At 39.8% G+C, this 20,204-nt stretch overlaps 1 long non-coding RNA gene across 6 annotated transcripts in view; it reads left to right on the top strand.

Annotated features, from left to right (window-relative positions):
* The first annotated feature begins 705 nt into the window (after positions 1 to 705).
* Positions 706 to 20,204, top strand: part of LOC111096266 — a 106,046-nt gene continuing 86,547 nt past the window's right edge. For all 6 annotated transcript variants that reach the window (XR_005360781.1, XR_005360777.1, XR_005360776.1 and 3 more), the window contains exons 1-2: positions 706 to 938; positions 4,871 to 4,990. This is a non-coding gene — a long non-coding RNA (uncharacterized LOC111096266). The remainder of the gene's footprint in view (positions 939 to 4,870; positions 4,991 to 20,204) is intronic.

Here is a 20,204-nt window from a genome sequence, read left to right as displayed (position 1 = left end):
ATCCTGGAACTCGACACTTTTTCCTAGAAAGCCCATTTGTTAATCCAAAATGAGCCTTACAGGCCAAATATTCTTCACTTGGCTCGGATCCTGCAGACAGCCCCCATCCCCGTTATGCACAAATACACTCTCATGTCACGTCCATGTCACCTGCACGGAGGCTAAGGGCAAATCGCTGGCAAAGACACGAAAATGAATCTGGGGTTGGAAATCAGGGTGCCTGGCTTCCAGGGCTGGCACGGGCTCTTTTCCTTCTGTTTCCTCATCTGTAAAATGGAGATTATAACTGCCCTACTTTCTCACACGGCGGCCGTGAAGACAAAATGAGAGGAGCATGTTGCAAAATAAGAAACACTATTCAAATGTGAGACAATTTTAGATTCTTCGATTCCTCTCTAAATTAATAATAGCCCCTCACATTTGTACAATGCTTCTCATTTTTCAGAGCACTTCCAATTGCACTATCTCATTTTATCTGCGCCACGGTCTGCAATTTTTCAGGGGAGGAGAAGGAGGGGAGGATTGGATCAGTCCTTGCCTAGGGCCATCCGGTAAGTCACGGGGCTGGGACAGCAGCCAATTTCCCCAGTGTTAGTCCTGTTCTTTTTCCCATTGGAATCCACTGCTTCAGCTTCTATGTCAATGCCCTTGATCGTCCATCTGGAAAAGTGTGTCACTAATGCTGATAGTGGTGCGAGGGCAGTCAGGGTATAGAACGGTTTGCTCCTGGGAATGTGAGCTTGCGGCACCAGAGAATAGTTTCAGGGTTTGTCCAGTCCTGGGCAAGGCTGGCGGGCCCGTGCTCCAGGCCCCTGGGTCATCGGCAGACTCTGTGTCATCGCATTCCATCAGCTTCTTCTTAGGACAGTAGGACAATGGCCCCCAGTTAAGACACCCAAAAGTGACTTACTGAATTCCCTACAAAAATCCTCTGGGAGGTAAGACTATCTACTTACTCAAAATAGAAAGAAACGTAGAGATCTTTCTATGGCAAACTGCTCATTCTGTAGCCAGAACATAGAAGGTTACAGAGGAGTAGAAACTTGCTTGTGGTTAGAGAATGGATTTTGGGCTCTCGCAGATTTGGGGGTTCATTCTCAGCTGTGCCACTTACTGATGGGGGAGTCAGCTTGGTGGGGGAGGAGGCAATGGGAGCAATGCATTTATTTTTATTATTTTTTTAAAGATTTTATTTATTTATTCATTCTTGGGAGACAGAGAGAAAGAGAGAGAGGCGGAGACACAGGCAGAAGGAGAAGCAAGCTCCAGGCAGGAAGCCCAACATGGGACTCGATCCCGGATCTCCAGGATCAGGTCCTGAGCCAAAGGCGGCACCAAACCGCTGAGCCACCCGGGCTGCCCCGGAGCAATGCATTTAAAGCACTGAGCACATAGTAGGCGCTACAATTGTAACAGAGTCTGAATAAACTTCCGGTGATTTCTTTAGGTTACTTTTCCAGAAATGGAAGTACCAAGTTAAACGATCTTTAAAAACCCTTGATAAGTGTTGCCAAGTTTGGCTCCAGAAATGTGGTTTAAATCTTTATTTTCCCATCCATCGTGGCAAAACATATTTTTGATCACACCCTTACAAACACTGGGTATTATCCTTATGTGATCTTTGCTAATTTTATAGATGAAAAGTGTTTCTCATTATTATTCTTGTGCAAACTTCTTTGATTATTAGTGATATTAAATATTGATTTTAATTTTTTTTCACTAGCAAAGTTTGTCATTTTTACATAGTCAAATTCATTAAAGCTTAAAGCCAATCTCGCTATGCCCCCTCCCTGCCAACTTTCTTGATATTCTCACCCAAACACTATCTTTATTACCTGACACACCATTTGATGGGTAGTGTTGATCAGCACAAAGCTATTTTAGCAAAATAGGGGAATGTATTAGACTGAATAACAAGAATATAAAAAGACATCTGGTGAAAGATCTTGTAATGGGTATATGCACTTGAGAATATTTTGTACATGATATTTTATTGTTAGAAAAAAATAGTTTGGGGACACCTGGGTGGCTCAGTGGTTGAGCATCTGCCTTTGGCTCAGGGCGTGATCCTGGAGTCCTGGGATCGAGTCCCGCATCAGGCTCTCTGCATGGAGCCTGCTTCTCCCTCTGCCTGTGTCTCTGCCTCTCTCTCTCTGTATCTCATGAATAAATAAATAAAATCTTAAAAAAAAAAAAAAAGAAGAAAAGAGTTTGAATCAACAGACTTAATAAATAGAGTTTGCTGGCAAAGGAACATGCCATAATCAGCATGAAATTTGGATTTTCAGACATGATAAGGAGAATATATGATAACCTTTAACATTCTGGTGACCCCAAAAGGGGGAGAAGAAGTAGGGTAGGATTTGAGAGATGTTTCTGCACAACATTATTTACACCATGTACACCAGGTTTGAACATGAATTAAGAAATCATAAAGCCCATTTCTCTGACTATAGCACCTACTTCTTGTTTCTTCCATTGGATCAAAGATTTAAAACCATCAATACTGGAAGAAAAGAATGTAATCTTAAGGTATAGATGGGATTTCTAATTTTTACAGGATCAATAGCTAAAGAAAAAAACTTCTAACTAAGTAATAATTAGAAATTTCTGTTATGCAAATCACTATACATGTAAAATTGAAAACTCAACAGTAATGTGGGAAAAATAGTTGCAACATACATGAAAAATAGTTAAGGTTTTTAGCATATATATAAATTGCACCCCCAAAATAATAAGAAAAACACAAAGGGTTGAGCTGTGAATAAGTAAGTATCTAAAAGAAACTAAGAGATAATAAACATATGAAAAACTGCTCAGCTTCGCTTATATTAAAACAAACGTGGGGGCTCCTGGGTGGCTCAGTTAGTTAAGTGTCTGACTCTTGGTTTCAGCTCAGGTCATGATCTCAGGGTCGTGGGATCAAGCCCCACATTGGGCTCTGCACTCAGTGGGGAGTCTGCTTCAGAGTCTCTCTCCCTCTCTGTCTGCTCCTCTGCTCTCTTTCTCTCTCTCTCAGATAAATAAATAAAATCTTAAAAAAACAAATGAAAATTTAAGCGAGAAATAATATTTTAAAGACATAATATTAATCATAAAATAGCATGATAAAGAACTTGCATAATAGGGTTTATTTATTTATTGAAGATTTTTATTTATTTATTCATGAGAGACACACACAGAGAGAGAGGCAGAGACACAGGCAGAGGGAGAAGCAGGCTCCACACAGAGAGCCTGCCGTGGGACTCCATCCCAGGTCTCCAGGATCCCACCCTGGACTGAAGGCATCGCTAAACCACTGAGCCACCGGGGCTGCCCAGTAGGGTTTATTTAAAAACAACAACACCCATATTTTTATATTATCTCCCATGTTGATATTGGTTATTTTTAAGTTATGAGATTGTGGGTGATTTCTCTCTCTCTCTGTCTTATATTAATTTAAAAATTTCCTATGATAAGCATTAGTTCCTTTCAAAATAAAAAGACCAGTTATTTATGTATTTACTTACTTTTTCAGTGATAACACCCAAAGCTGACATGATTGTGTGGAAATGGGTATTCTCATGTCCTGACAATGGGAGTATAAATAAATTCGACATTTCTGAGAAATGATTTGTCAGGAGAGAAACTTGTAAAATCTATATACTCTTCAAGCTGATATTAATTGTATCTGCTTTATTAAATTTATATTAAAATATATGAAGAGCACAAGATACAGAGACGAGATTATTCATTGCAATGCAGATATTTGTAAAGTATTTGTGACAACTTACATGTTCAAGAAGACAGAACCAGAATATAATTACAGAGTAATTAGCACTGCTTTGAGGATGGTATTTGAAGTGCCTCCAAAAAAATGAGTCATGCTCAAATAAATTTGAGAAACACCATGTTAAACAAAGTCAAATATTTTTCTTTAGTAGGCTTTTCAGAGACTTTAATAGCCACTGTGCATTATGACAATTCAAATAGGCAGTATTTCCCAAACTTATTTTACAGCAGAACTTATTTTTCTTTCAATGTACCTATGGGAATCTTCCAGAATTATGTTCAGAGAACATCAGTTTTGGAAACATTGCCATATAGAGTCCTTCAAAAGGTGTTGTAGAAGAGTGTTTCATTACCTGGAAAGGAGTATACAATATACATGAAATGATGAAACAGATTACAGAAGAACAATGCATAGCATGATCCCATTAATGAAGGACCATGAATGCACTGAAAAGAAACTGGCAAAAAAAAAAAATTAACAGCAAAGTGTTAAAAGTTGTTCTGTCTGGGTAATGGAAAATGGGTATTTCTTTTCTTTTTTGCTTATACACATTTAATAGGATTTCACAATGAACATATATTACTGTGCAAATAAGGAAAATAAAAGGTACAAAAATGATGTAGGGGAATATGTAATACGGTGTTCATAATGTGTTCAGTGTGAAAAGGAGATTACAAAGCAGTTTGTCCATTATAATATCTTTTTAAAAATACTTCCACGTATGGGTAGCTGTGCAGAGAAAAGGGAAGTGTACCAAGATATTAGCAGTTATTATTTGGGCGTCATATCTGGGATTACAGATAATTTTATGTAAACGGATTCCTTTCTTGTTGGTCTTTTGTTCTGAAGAATGTGACTTAAACCTGTGGATCCTCTAGGGGAGCGGGTCTCTGAGGTGGGATGTAGAAACCCCAGGGAGGGTATGAGATGATATATTGGTTGGGAAACATTATTAGAATATATATTTATTTTTCTCATCCTTTGTTCCTTTTTCTATGTTTAGTGATGTACATAATACATATTAGCACTATAGTACATGAAGTTTATAGATGTGTCATATACATTAGCAGTGCATTCTCCAAGATTTTTTTCCCACAGGAGATCATGATCAAAAATGTTTGATAACTACACCTCTAGAACACTGAAGCACTGGCAAGTGACGTCCTTGGCTATATTTCCAGTCTTTTAAAGGATACTGTCCTGATGACGTGGGCAGAGGTTGGTGACCAAATGGCTTAAATCTTCTCTCTGGCTTTGCTGACCAAGTAGTCTGAGGATCCCAATTTCCCATTCTGTTCAGTTGCCCAGGTCTGGACAGGATAAGGGATAGTCTGCTTTCAGGATAAGGGATAGGGCATTATATAGATTTGATGGCCAATGATGCTAAGTACTACATATATCTTCTGGATCCATGATGATTGCTGTTCTTGGCCCCATTGGGTGGACCCATGTGACCAGTTCTGGCCAGAGAGTGTGAGTTATAGAGTCATGTGTCACCCTTAGTTCAGGCATTTTGTTACTATCGTGAGATGCTCTTTTCCACCACCATGACCCCACAATGTTTGATGTTGTGGGGGCTCCATCAGGTTGGACTGTAGAGAGAGGACAAGTATGACATAATAGAGCCCCCAGATGAGTGAGTAAGAAATAAGCCATCAGTGTCCATCAATGGATGAATGGATAAAGAAAATGTGATATAGATATATACAGTAGAATATTATTCAGTCACAAAAGTCACAAAAGAAGACAACATTAATGAACCCAGAAGACATTATGCTCAGTGGAATAAGCCAGACACAGAAAGACAAATAACATATGATGTCACTTATGGTGTATGTAAAAAAGTAGAACTCAAGAGCACCAGAGAGTAGAATGGTGGATGCCAGAGGCTGGGGGGTAGGGGTAGGGATAGGAGAAATGGGGAGATGTGGGTCAAAGGGTACAAACTTTCAGTTAAAAGACAAATAGGTTCTGGGGATCTAATGCACAGCATGGTGACTATAGTTAATAATACCACATTGTATTATTATTATGCTTGTATTATTGTATACTTGAAATTTGCTAAGAGAGTAGATCTTGAGTGTTCTCATAAAAAAAGTAACTAGGTGAAATGATGGAGGTGTTACATATTTAACGTATATTGAATCATCATACTGTATATTCTAAATATATACAATTTCTATTTGTCAATTATCCCTCAATAAAGCTGGCGAAAAAAATAAAAAAGGAAATAAGCTCTGATTTGTTTAAGTGCCTGAAATTTGGAGGATATTTGTTACTCCACCCGACCTTAATCCATGCTGACTTTGAGACCAGAGCACACCAGTTAACCCCAGGTGTTGTAGATGGGCTGGAATCCATTGTATTGAAGCCCTATCCTTGGTTCTTATGATGGAATTGAAGATAATTGCATAGATTTTTATTTCTTTGTTTGATTAAGGATTACTTATTTCCGACCTCCTAAGGGAATTGCTAAGCGTTTAAAAAATGTTTGTTTACAGAAACAAAAGTTAGTAAGTTACTAGATTTTTCTGAGGACTTTAATTCATTTTTCTCCTCAGAAATCTCCTTTTACTCTCAACCTATTTCCACAATGGGCTCTCCCCAGGCTCCTTTCCTAATGCCTTCCTGGTGGTTAAGGGATTATAGTAGAGTCATAGCTTATGCAGGAGTGAAACTTTAAAGTCAGTGAACAGAAAGCAGTACATAAAAATAGTTCATTTTCAAAAATATTTTGCAGGGTTTTTTTTTTTTCTAATTTAGGAAAGTGTTGATCACAGCTCTAGAGCATTAAAACCCTTGAACATTTCTTAAATTGCTTTTAAAGAGTGGTACACATGACTTTCCATATACAAATCTGCACATGTACCTAAACATTGACATGTATAGTAATCTAAAATATGCCATAAAGGGTACGCAAGCACCTGTATCTACGGACACTAGAATCACATTTAGTGTGGCAAATGCTTGCACTATGAGATTGATGGGGAAAACAGTGGATTAATGTCATCTGTCTTATGCTCACTTTCATACATAAGCCTATGGAATGTGTGGTGGGGAGAATTTCCTGCATTATTTAAATACGTTTTCTTTTCCCCTCTGGCCACCCCTGCAACGTATTTGAATTTTCAGATGTTAAATGCATGACTGTTACAGTCACGCTATGCTTCCTCATTATAGCATTTGATTCTGTTCTTTCTCTTTTCTGGATTGATTGGCTTTTCCCCGTTAAGGAAAGCAGAGCTAATATATCCACCCAACTATTTGTTACTGAGGAGATTCCCTATTTTAGCCAAATGGATGCATGTTCGCTCCTGGAAAAGTAGATATGCCATACCTTACATGTGAGCCCCTACTACCCCTTTTCTGACATCTGATTTCTCAGGAGCTGGGCTCCAGGCAGATGGGGCTGGCTCCTGAGCTGGATATTCACTTTGTCTCTCCAGATTCTCTGTATACTCTTCTCCATCCTGCTCTGTGCCCTCATCCAGCCTCCCTCACCTGTGGTTTCTGGCTGTGTGAAGCCAATGGGAAGCACCAGCAGGAGATGAGAAGGTGGATGGGCAAGACATCCATCCCTCCCCACCCAACCAGGCTGTAAATGGGCAGTGTTCGGGCATCTCTTGTGGATGCCCTGTCCACAGCTCTCCATATCTCCTTAAACACCTGTTTCCTCTGCTCCTTCAAATACAAGGGTGCTAATGCCTTCTTGCTAATTCTTGCTATTGGTCTTGAGGTGCTGCACCATCTCTGTAAATTTCTCTTATTTCTACCCACTACTTTCTAAGTGATCCCATTTGTAAAACTCAGTTACCTCTTCTGCACACATTATGTATTTCCTGTTGGGACCCCAACCCTTACAACCTTGTGGGAGTCCAGGTATCACTGGGAAGTTGAAAATATGTCAATCTTCAATGCAACTTGTATCTTTTGGGGGAAAATGCCTCCTTTTCCTTTAAAAAGATTATTATAAATTATAATTTATATATATAGGCAAGCAAGAAATAATACAATGAATTCCCATGAAGCTGAAAAAATAAAAATATCGATATTGGTGAAATCTTTTTTTTTTGTAATCTCTGAAATACATCCTCACAGTGTTTATGCACTGAGAATCCAAGCCAGGACCTACTTTGCTCACAAGATGACAGATTTCTATGTGAGATGTGCCATCTGGGGCATTTTGAAATTTACATGTTGAACTTGTGAGTGAGAGTTTGTGTGTGGCTGAGAGAAACATTTCAGGTAGGGTTTTGGGAATGGTTTGCTAACCCAGCAGCAATTCTACTCAAGCAACTGCTCTTTCCTGAGTCACTGGGTGTGAGTTGAAAGCCCCAGCGTTGAAATGGGACAAGCCTGCATTGTAATCTTGACTCTTTCATTCACACCCTCTGCGACCTTGAAGGAGCGTTTTGAAGGAGCTCCTTGGATACAGAGACCCATCCTCTACCATAAGACATACCTACGATGTATAATGGTGTGTACAGGAGCACTCACTGCACACTTAACTTACTGTCGAGCAGGGGAAATGAGGTATGCAGGCTGATAAATATGATGCAAGGGTGCATGCCGCAAAGGTGGTGAAATCTTAAGGCTAGACCACTAAGGCCATGTGGAGGGAATGGAGGGAAGAATCTTGGAACCGTATTTCTCAGCCCTTATCATGCAGATGAGGACACAGACAGGACCACATATTCTAGCTCAGACCCACTCGCCACTGCATTACCTCTCACACCCATTCCAGCTCCAAGTGGCAGTATTTTTCTAGGTAAGCAGGTATCAGCACTGTTCCAGTATTTTCCTCAGAGTTTTCAAGTAGAGCCTACTGTAGGGATAAGAAAACCCAGATAAGCAAAGAGCTCTGTGGTTAACACTGCCTTGTCAAGGCAGTTCCTTCCCGCTGACTAGAGTAGACAAGATTATGGGTTCTAAAAAAAAAAAAAGAAGAAGAAGAAGATTATGGGTTCTAGAATATGCTACTGAAAGACTCTCCTGGATCTAACTGTAGCCCAGCTCTTCTGAGTCTTCTTTCTGATAAGATCTTGCCGCTGGGCTCTGTCCTTGACCCATTTATTTAGTCCAGTTTTATTTTTATTTTATTTTATTTTATTTTAATTTATGATAGTCACACACAGAGAGAGAGAGAGAGAGGCAGAGACATAGGCAGAGGGAGAAGCAGGCTCCATGCACCGGGAGCCCGACGTGGGATTTGATCCCGGGTCTCCCAGGATCGCGCCCTGGGCCAAAGGCAGGCGCTAAACCGCTGTGCCACCCAGGGATCCCATTTAGTCCAGTTTTAGCAAGAATCCTGCTGGGTCAGTTTAGGTGAGAATCCCTCACCTTTGATCTCTGATCAGATTCCTCACCCCCCAGCTTTGGTATCTGACAACACTTGACATCTGATCAAATTCCTTATTCCTCTACCTTTGATATCTTATTACCGTGGCCTTCAGAAAAAAAAAAAAAAATCCTGTGCTGTCAGTTTAGCAGAATTCCCCTTACCCCTGATGCTTCCTTTTAATAATTTCCCATCCACTGACTCCTGACCTTGATCCTTGGCTGCCAATCTCTACTTGCTCTTGTTATATCTAAGGTTGAGTGCAGTCTCTCTTCTCTACCACAGAACCCCCATCGCAGTGGTCTCCCCAAAAAGAGTCTGCCTTACAGTTTTCAACAAGTGTCATGAATAATTTTTTCTTTAGCATTACTACCTGCGTTCAAATTCCAGGTCTGCTACTTATGGTCTGTGTATTATTCTCCTTATTTACACAATGAAAATAATGACTTCCCTCACAGGGTTGTGTGAGAAATGAAGTGATATATTTATTTATATCTATATCCATATCCATATGCCTATTTAGGACAGTGCCTGGGACATGGTGACATCCCATACTTTTTAGCTGTTACTATTTCTTCCACTAGACTGTAAGTCCTGAAGGTAGATGTTGAGTCTCTCTGTTCCAGTGCCACATGTCTAGCACTAAAGAAAGTGTTCGGCACACAGTAGGCTTTCAGTAAATATTTACTGAATATTGAATTCAGTGATTGAATAAATGGATGAACATAGTTCTTTATTTTCCTTTCCCAGAGTTTGAAAGACATGATAGAGTCCTCACACTTACCCATGGTGATGGAACAAAGCGTCACATCTTCCTTTCCTCTGTGCAGTAGTCAATTAAGGACAGAGAGTACTTTAGGACATATGCACTCCTTCATTCATTTGACAAATATTTAATGGTATCAAGTGATAGAGATAAAAAGATGATGAAGACTCTGAGTGAGGACAGAGAGAGATCATGTGCCAGGTACTGGTAATTTCAAGCATCCTTTCAGTATTGTTACTGCATCAAGGGAGAAGCATGTGTTGGCAAGAGATGAAGTTAGAAACAGTTGGCAAAAGCCACATAATGAAGCTCGCAGACTTGAGTTCCATAGAAGCAATCCCTGAGCCCAGGATTCAGATGCAAGTGATTCATTAAGAAGTGCTCCATATAGAAGCAGAAGCAGAAGTAGAAGAAGCAGATGAAACAGAAGAAGAGGAGGAGAAAGAGAAGGAGAAGAAAGGCTCCCAATGGAAAAAAAATATTTGCAAACCATGTATCTGATAAAAGAGTTTAATATCCAGGGATGCCTGCGTGGCTCAGTGGTTGAGTTTCTGCCTTCAGCACAGGGCGTGATCCTAGGGTCCGGGGATTGCATCCCACATCGAGCTCCCCACTGGGAGCCTGCTTCTCCCTCTGTCTATGTCTCTGCCTCTCTGTGTGTCTCTCATGAATAAATAAATAAAATCTTAAAAATGTTTAATATCCAAAATACATTTAAAAAACTCGCACAGCTCAATAGCAAAACAAACACAAAAGATTCGATTTTAAAATAGACAAAAGACCTGAATAGACATTTATCCAAAGAAGATATATGAATGGCCGACAGGTACTTGAAAAGATGCTCAGTATCACTAATTATTAGAGAAATGCAAATCAAAACCACAGTGAGTTGTCACCGAATGCCTGTTAGAATGGCCATCATCAAAAAAAAAAAAAAAAAATCAAGAGATAGCAAATGCTGGTGTGGATGTAGAGGAAAGGGAACCATTGTGTGCTATTGGTGGGAATGTAAACTGGTACAGCCATGATGGGGAACAGTATGGAGGTTCCTCAAAAATTTTAAAAGAGACTTATCATATGAACCAGCAATTCCACTTTTGACTCTATATCCAAAGGAGTTGAAAACAGGACCTTGAAGCTATATCTGCACCTTACGTTCATTGCAGCAATTACTTACAATAATCATGAGACAGAAATAACCCAAGTTTGCATTGACAGAGGAATGGATAAAGAAGATGTGGTGTATAAACACAATGGAACATTATTCAGCCACAAAAGGGGGAAATCCTGCATTTGTGATAATATAGATAGACCCAGAGAGTATTTTGCTAATTGAAATAAGTCAGACAAAGACAAATACTGCACGAGTTTACTCACATGTGGAATCTAAAAACAAAACCAAAAATCAAAAGCCAAACTCCTAGAAAGAGATCAGCTTTGTGATTACCAGAGGCAGGGGGGGGGCAGTGAGGAAATTGGAGGAATGGTGATCAAAAGTCCAACTTCCAGTTATAAGATAAATAAGTATTGGGCACGTAATGTGCAGGATGATGACTATAGCTAACAGTGCTGTAGGTGTATGGAAGTTGCCAACAGTGTAAATCCTAAGAATTCTTATCATCACAAGAAAAATTTTTTTCTTTTTCTTTTTTTTTTTGTATCTTTGAGATGATGGATGTTAACTAAACTTAGTGAGTTAATCATTTCATTATATATGTAAGTCAAGGTACACTGTTCAACTTAAACAGTGCTGTATGTCAATTATATATCAGTAAAGCTTGGCGGGGGGGGTGAGAGGATGGGGGAAGAAGTGCTTCCAGAAAAATCTGATTAGAGAATAGGAGGAGCAGAGTGGAGAAGGCAAGAAGCCAACTGTGGTTGCTAGTGTCCAAGAGGGCCCCCCACTGATCCCCACTGCCTGGTATCCTTTCTTGCTGTCCTGTCCCACATCCTACTGACTGATCTGTGTGACCAACAGCATGTAGCAGAAGTGAAGGCCTGTCCCTTCGGAGATTCGGTTCTGTTTTGGTGCTCTCTTGCTCACGTGCTAGCTCTCTCCTTCTCTTGATCATTTGCTCTGGGAGAAGACAGCTGCCATGTCATGTGAGCAGCCCTATAGAGAGGCCCATCTGGCAAGGACCTGAAGCCTCCTGCCAACAGCCATGTGAGTGATCTTGGAAGCAGATTCTCCATCCCCATCAGATGGCTGCCTCCCCAGCTGACAACCTGCCTGCAGCCAGGTAAGCTGCTCCCAGATTCCTGACCCTCAGATACTGTATGAGATAATAAATGTTTGTTGTTTTAAGCCATTAATTTTTGAAGGAATTTGCTATGAATCAATAGATAAATAATATACCCAGGAAGGGTGTGATCTTTTTTTTTTTTTTTTAAGATTTATTTATTTATTTGATAGAGCAAGAGTAGGGTGGGGCAGAGGGAGAGAGAATCTCAAGCAGTCTCCCCAGTGAGTACAAAACCCAACTTGGGGCTGGATCTCACGACCCTGAGATCATAACCTGAGAGGAAACCAAGAGTCAGATGCTTAACTGACTGCACCACCCAGTCACCCATGGGAAGGGTGTGATTTTAGGCAAAGTCCTAGCCTCAACTTGATCTGCAGATGAACTCTGGAGTGTTACACCTCACAGCTGGTCCTTACTTGAGGCAAGGATCTGTACTTGCGTACTCTTATTTCAGGGAGTCATAGGCTGCCTTGACTTTTGCTTGTCTGTACTTGTGGGTAAAAATTCTCCATTCATGCATAGTAGCCCTCTAGAGAGAATCTAAGGTGTGGACCCTTAGATGAAACATATAGAAGCTAGGGAGAGGTAGGGGTAGAGGAACCCCAAAATACTAGAAGGGATTCAAGGGGGTATGGGCCAAGCCCAGATAGTGTCCCATAACCAGGACCTACCTGGCCTTGGACTTTGCCTTGCACCTGATAAGGAACCATCATAGAATTTCATGTGAAGGAAGGTTCTGGTTAACCCCTTCTGCCAAGAAATACGATTTGTGGGAAATAATCAAGTATCAGATCTAAGTGCAGCATCCCTTGCTTTGTTGTTCCCTATCTTTTCTCTCTAAATTATAAATATACAAATATATATTTTAAATATAATCTGTATGTAGCTCTGACTTAATGGGAAACATTTACAGTTTTTTCCCCCCTAAGAATTTTCAAAATCTTTTTAATAAGCGGTTTAATAAAAAAAAAAAAAGCTTTACACAGTGATCTGTGGCTTCATATAATAAAGGTATTTCTAAGCCAAAACAATTTTTAAATTATTGAAAATAATAATCATTTCAATAATTTGTCAAAATATCACTTAAAAATAAAGGATGCCACTTATTTCCTGCTTTGGCTATGATCACACTGGCAGCCCAAGAGGGAAATGGACCGACAAAGCCTTTGTACAATCATTTAAGCCAGAGATGCCATGGATGGGAAGGAAGTAATGCACACAGGTAATATTGGGAGGCAGAGTCAGCAGGATAGTGATGGAGAATTGGGTCAAGGAAGAGGGATAAGTTATGGATGCTCCCCAGGCTCTTGACTTGGGTGAGAGACAGAGGCAGAGAACAAATTTAATACTGAAGAAGAACGTTGAGCATCCAGGCTTTAGCTCTTTAGGCTGGTTTCCCCTTTTCCTTTGTTCCTCCTGTATATATTTAACATCTACTTGAAGAATCTTGCTAATGCTGTGAGAACTATAATGGCAATGTAGACGGTTTTTAAATCTCAAATTTGAGTAAAAATCAAAGATGTAAACAAATAATCAAGGCATTACATGATTAAAAAAAAAAGACTGGTTTTGGAAGACAGAGGTTTTCTTTTTTCCATTATTTCTCTATTATGAACTACCTTTCTTTCATCCTCTCTGTTCCCCTCCCATAACTGTTCTCTTTCTTCTTGAGATTCTTCTTTTCTCATCCTCATTTTCCCCCCATTAATTCCCTGGGTCATTTAACATCTTGGCTAAAAGTTTCTCTGTGCCCTGCCTCTGTTTCTGTATTCCCTGCCCTGCCAATAATGCTGCACTACTTGACTCTGCGGTACCTGCAGAAAGCTTTTCCACTGAATCAAACCGTGCATGTGTCTGCATTGATGTTTTCTGTGTTGATTGGGTTCCCCTGAGAGGCTGGTGCCTGAAATATAGAATTTGATATTTAGTAAGACTGTATGTGGGGCTCACAATCTCCCATGTCTCAGGAGTGCAAATGACAGGGTGTTTAGGCTTCGGAGAACTGTCACTCCTTAGCAGACACACATAGTTCATAGTGATCATCATTAACAATTGGATTTTCCAGCTCCCAGTCCCCCTGGATTTTCAGGGCTCTGCTTGTGCTCACAGCAGCAAGCCAGATGCTCATCCTTGCAGTTCTCCTGGGGAAGCAGGCTCATGGCAGGCAAAGGGATTGACAAAGATTCTGCTGGAACTAATGGGTTCTCCAGTATTGTCTCATTACTTAGAGTGGCCTCAAATGTCCCTCTGCATCCTACTTCCTCTTTGCTATTATTATCCTATTCCTGCTCAGATTTGTCCCAGCAGCTTTACAGAAGGCGGCAAGGGAAGGGGTTGACAAAATGGAACCCAACAGGGGTGCGGAGCTGAAGATACTTTAACTCTTAGGCTTTAATCAGCTCTGATCCTGAAATGATGATGGAAAGTAGCATGGTCTAAACAAGAGGAAATCACTCTGGCCGTGACATGGCTGCTCATTGGGTCCAGATCTTAGCTTCTGCTCTTTGTTCTCTTTTCCAAGGTCACAAGGGCTTGTTCTTTCTTTTGTGGGTTTGCTGAATAAAACTAACAAATTTATCTTCCTGCCATAAATAGTAACCAACAGGAGGCACTACTCAAGAGTCATAGAATCTACTTGTTATCAAAGGAATCTGTACAAGCCTTTTCAGATAGACCTCAGTTTGGGATAGATTTGGCAAGCTGACAATTTTTCTCTTACATCATCTGCTATTACTATACTACTGAGTCTGAGATCAGAGTGAGGTTAAGCATGGCAGATTATGACAAGGCTGTCCAGCTGGAGGGCCCAATATTGTTCTCTGGCTCATGATGTAGAGACAATTTTTTTGTTTCCGTCATTTTAAAAAGTGAACACCAAGGTGGCATCGGGGCCACTTATCCATTGATCCATCTCAGTATGTGATGCAAGTGAGATGAGGGGGTGAGGTCAGCTTTTGACTGGTCTTCAGGCAGCAAAGAATATTGTTTGATACTATTTTCAACATTAAGTGGTGTCACAGTAGGCAAGAAAAACTTGCTTTTATGTTTGCTGAGTTACAGAGGTGTCTAGCATACCTCCCTCATCTCCATTCTAATTCATCACTGAGATCTAATTTCCATGACTGTATACTTTCCTATAATTTTTCTTGACCCCTTTTCAAGTATTCATGGTCTTTTTCATAATGCTTTATTTTTTCCAAAGTTGCCCCCTCACATGGCCGGAAGCTGATGCTACCTGTCAGATCAGAGTTTGGCTTGAGTTGGCATCAGATTTTAGGATTTCATTCTCTAAGTCATGTCCAGGTGTGAATGAGGCTCTTTGGTTGGGTTTCTTGAGTATGTGCTCTTTCAATCTAAAGACTTGAGAGACAATTCATCTGCTTCTCCACACACCTGATACACAATGGTGATTTAAGGCTACAATTGCCTCTCCAGTTTAGAAAGATGTATGTGGGAAAGAGATACATATCAGCCACTGGTCCATGGCTTTTCTGATATCTAGCCAGGCAAATATCCTTGAATAGCACTCAGTCTTATACCCCTAGAGTTATTTTCATGGTTCTTGTCTTTACCTTCTGGGCTTCTGGTTCTACATTTTGAGCCATTCTTCTTTTTCTTTTTTCCCCCAGCTTTACTTAGATATAATTGACATATAACATTGTATAAGTTTGAGGTAAACAATGTAATGATTTGATGTATGTGTATGTTTCAAAATGATTACTATAATATAATTAGTTGACACATTCATCACTTTACATAGAAATTATGTGTGTGTGTTGTGAGAACATTTAAGATTTACTCTCTTAGTAACTTTCAAAGATTCAGTACAGTATTGTTAGCTGTTGTCACCATACTGCACAGAACTTAATCATCTTAAAACTGGAAGTTTACACCCTTTGACTATCATCACCCATTTCCCACTCCTGCATCCTGGCCCTGGCAACCACCAATCTGCTCTCTGATTTTATCAGTTTGTTTTTTTTAGATTCCACTTACAAGAGATCATACAGTATTTATCTTTCTCTGTCTGACTTATTTCACTTAGCCTGATACCCTCAAGGTTCATCCGTGTTGTTGCAAATGGCAGAATTTATTTCCTTTTTCGTTGTGACCAAATAATAATTCCAGTTTCTGTGTGTGTGTGTGTGTACACCAAGTTTTCTTTATCCATTCATATATTGATGGACAGTTGGATTGTTTTCATATCTTGGCTAATTGCAGATAATGCTGCAATGAACATGGGTTGCAAATATCTCCTTGAGATTGTGATTTCATTTCCTTCAGGTAGATCCCCAGAAGTGGAATTGCTGGATTAAATGGTAGTTCTATTTTTATTTTTTTGAGGAACCTCCACATTGTTTTCCACAGTGGCTGCACCAATTTATGTTCCCACCCACAGTGTACAAGTGTTCACTTTTTTTTTTTCACCTCCCCAAGTGGCTTCAGCTTCCTCACAGTATGGTGGCCCTGAATCAGACTTCTTAAATGGTGCTGAAGATTCCAATATCAGTGTTCCATCAAACAAGATGAAAACGACACCATCTTTTTCTCAGTTGTTGTTTCAGAAGTCATAGCACATTACTTCTATCACATTCTATTGGATAGACATGAGTTACAAGCCTGCCAGATTCAAGAGGAGGGGACAAAGACTCTCTCTTGATGAAAAGATTGTCAAAAAATATAAACATACATAAAATATAAAGATATAATTGGCAGATATATCTTAAAACTGATGTAATGTCTAAGCTTTAAACACATTAACTCACAATACCTCTACATCAATTATAAGGTAGAGTATTTCCCTAAAAATTGAAAGACAGTGAGCTATGCTAAAGATAATACTCAGCTCAAGGACCTGGACACATCTTTTTTTAGATATCCAAAGGACTAGACCAGGATTGGCAAACTTTTTCTGCAACGGGCCAGATTGTAAATATTTTAGGCTTTGCAGGCCATATGGTCTCTGTTGCAACTTCTTGACTCTGCTGCTATAGTACAGAAGCAGCTGTAGACAACACATAAACAAGTGAGCATGGATGTGTTTCAATAAAACTTTATTTATGAAAACAGGCAATGAGCCAAATTTGGTGCCCAGGTCATCGTTTACTGACCCTGGACTAGACCATGGTTCTTTACTGATCTCCAGACTAGCCATGGAGGGGACAGTGCTCAGTGCCAGATACCAAGAAAAGTGATGCTGATATTGATAGGTCTGGCCTTAGGTAACTTGAGATGCTTTCTCTACTGACCTCTGATGGCTAATTGAGGGTCTGAAGGTACTCCTAAATTTTCCTCATCATCAAAGTACCAGCTGGGAGAGTTTACCTAAAAATACATTTACATAAAAATATAATTTCTTTTGATTGGCCATGCAGATCCTTTATTAAAGAGCAGCGATTGTTCAGTCTTGGCTAGTGGAGAGTGAAAATTATGGATATCAGCAGGTCCTTGGAGAATCTTTTAGGGCCATACTTAGTAGAGAGGATGGAACAGATTCAAGTCCAGGACTCTAGTTTCAAGAAAAAGCCTTTGTCAGATTAAGGCAGTTCTTCTGAAATATTTTCAGAGATAGTCTGGTAAACCTGAATATTATCAGAACAACAATTTTCAGCATGGACCAAAATAGAAACCCAGCATTATGATTTAGGGCACAATAAAAGCTGATTGAAAGGTTAGGATCCCTCATTATCAAAAGAACATCACAGGGATCAATGATCTCTGATGTAGGACCTAATTCATCACACATCCCTTTATGGCCAGCTTCATTGCCAGGTCTTGCCCTTTCTGGCTAGGAATCTGTGTTAGTACAAAGGAGTGTGAGTGACATTTGACTTAATGTCATGGCCCCTTGTCTGCTCTATCTGAACTCCCAAGTTAAATCAGCTCTAGTTATTTATATGGTCTCTGGGGCTGTGTTTCTAGGGGAAAGATATTCACTCTTATTTATGGTTCTAACTCAAAGGCTAAGCTGTAAGGTAAAACAGCTAACATGTCACCCAATAGTTGCACACTATTACTTTGGCACAGAATTACATTTGCATTCTTTGTCATAATTTCAGTCTAGGAACATATGGAATGGGATCGCTGCCATGGAAGGAGCCAGTCTTTCTCCTACAGTCTTATTTGCTGTTCTCCTCTATTCCTTTTGTTCTTGTAACCACAGGGGTTTGACCTTACAGAATTTGACCATGACTATTGCTGTCTAACACACAGACATGGACCAACTCATGATATGACAGACTCAATTCTAAGGCTCAAAAATATATTGAACTTCTGAAAATAGGCAACAACTTCCAGAGCACAGAAGACAGAATTATACGGTGGTGAGATGATAGATCATTTTATCTGTCAATTACTAGTAAGTGGGTGCAGCATCCACCAATTTATTTAATCTCTCTGCGACTCAATTTCTTTACCCGTAAAATGGAGGCGATTTAACATACTACGTAGGGTTCTTGTGAAGATGGCATTTAATGATATTCATAAAGTGCTCGATGCAATACTGGGCACAATATATTCCCTCAGTTAATGGAAACTGTGATCTTTGGGTTTATGAATTTGATGCCCCATAGATGTGGGGCTTTGTCAAATGCTTGCTTTGGCCTGAGGTATGTGGTAAATGACAGCACATGAATTCTGAGCCCAGACTTTAAGAGCACCTTGTGTTTTTGCTTGCTCCTCTGGGAGTCATTATTATTCTTCCCAGGTACCCTGGGCCCCAGAATGGGAGCAGAGTGACCCCAGATGACTTGAGCCTTATCTGAAATCTGGAGCCAAGGCCAAGAGAGTGTGCTGAAGATAGCTGAATCCTAGCTGACCTGCAGGCACATGAGTAAGAAACCATTGCCTATTGTGGTGTACCATTGATATTGTTATATGGCAACCCCTAACTAATGCAGCCATGAAAAGAGGAAGACCTTTCAGCCCAGGCATATGGAAGACAGAGGAGTAAGTCAGTAAAGCAAGTTGTCATACTCACTCTGGCAGAAACTCATTGTATGATTTTTGAACAATGCGCCTTGTCTATCTGGCTCTGGTTTCTCCTAACGCAAGGAGATTATACTCATTGTGGATGGCCCAAATATAATACCAATTCTATGTATAAACTCTTCTGTGTCTATAGACTAACTGTGCTATGCATATAAACTAATCCGTAATATTTGTTCAGAAATGAGAAAGCGGAAGGGACTCTGTTGAAGTCAATAAAATGAAAAATGACATGGATAAATTGAATAGGACCTGTCCCTAAATTCCTGCCACAGGATAAAAGAGGATCTTGAGAGATTTGGAGGAATTAGATTTAAGGCCAATGAGAAGAGCTACTTTTTATATGAAACTTTTGTAGTTCCTTCTCACAAAGTTATTCTAAAATGATAACACAAGCAAATATATAAACTTACAGTTTTGAGAAAGTTTAAAGCCCAGGGGTCACGGATGAATTTCATCAGCTAGCACAGTGTTTTTTAAAATTACTTGACAACATGTAAAAATGGGAGAGATTACATAAGAATTCATTTCCATAAGAATACAATTTCTTTTACAACATTCCAGGATCTGACAACACAAATCTTCTATTAAAGCAAAGAATAACCATTTGGGGCAGAAAGAGGGCTTTCTTCTTTTGATAGGGCTTAACATTTCTAATTTACTCTAGACCTCTCTGACTTGCAGTACCTACCTTGCTCCCAAAACCCCTTGAGGTTACAATCCTTGGTTTTGAGGAAGCCTCAAGACTAAGTTGATACACAGAGACCTTGAGTACATCAAAATCATCATTAATAGTTTTAAATTGTTGTCCTGTAGAGTAACTGGATCCTTTCCCAAGGAGGCATCTGGTGTGTCCATCCTGGAACAACTCAGGAGTCTATGTTTCTATATACTTTATAGAGAACAAGTTAGTTGAGGCTCTTCTTTCAATGTTGGACTTTAAATGGGCAATTTCATGTCAAAACTGAACCCATCCTCCTGTCTCCTACCTTGTTCCTTTTCCTTTATCCCACACTTTGGTCAATGGTGTTACCCATTCACTCAGGCTAGATACCCCAAGATCCAGTTTTTTTCTTTCTTTCTCTTCATTATAGCTAA

Source organism: Canis lupus, chromosome 6 (genome assembly GCF_011100685.1).
Source record: "Canis lupus familiaris isolate Mischka breed German Shepherd chromosome 6, alternate assembly UU_Cfam_GSD_1.0, whole genome shotgun sequence".
In the NCBI taxonomy this organism is placed as follows: Eukaryota; Metazoa; Chordata; class Mammalia; order Carnivora; family Canidae; genus Canis; species Canis lupus.
Note: the sequence above shows the minus strand (reverse complement) of the source record. Positions and strands in the feature narration are given on the sequence as shown.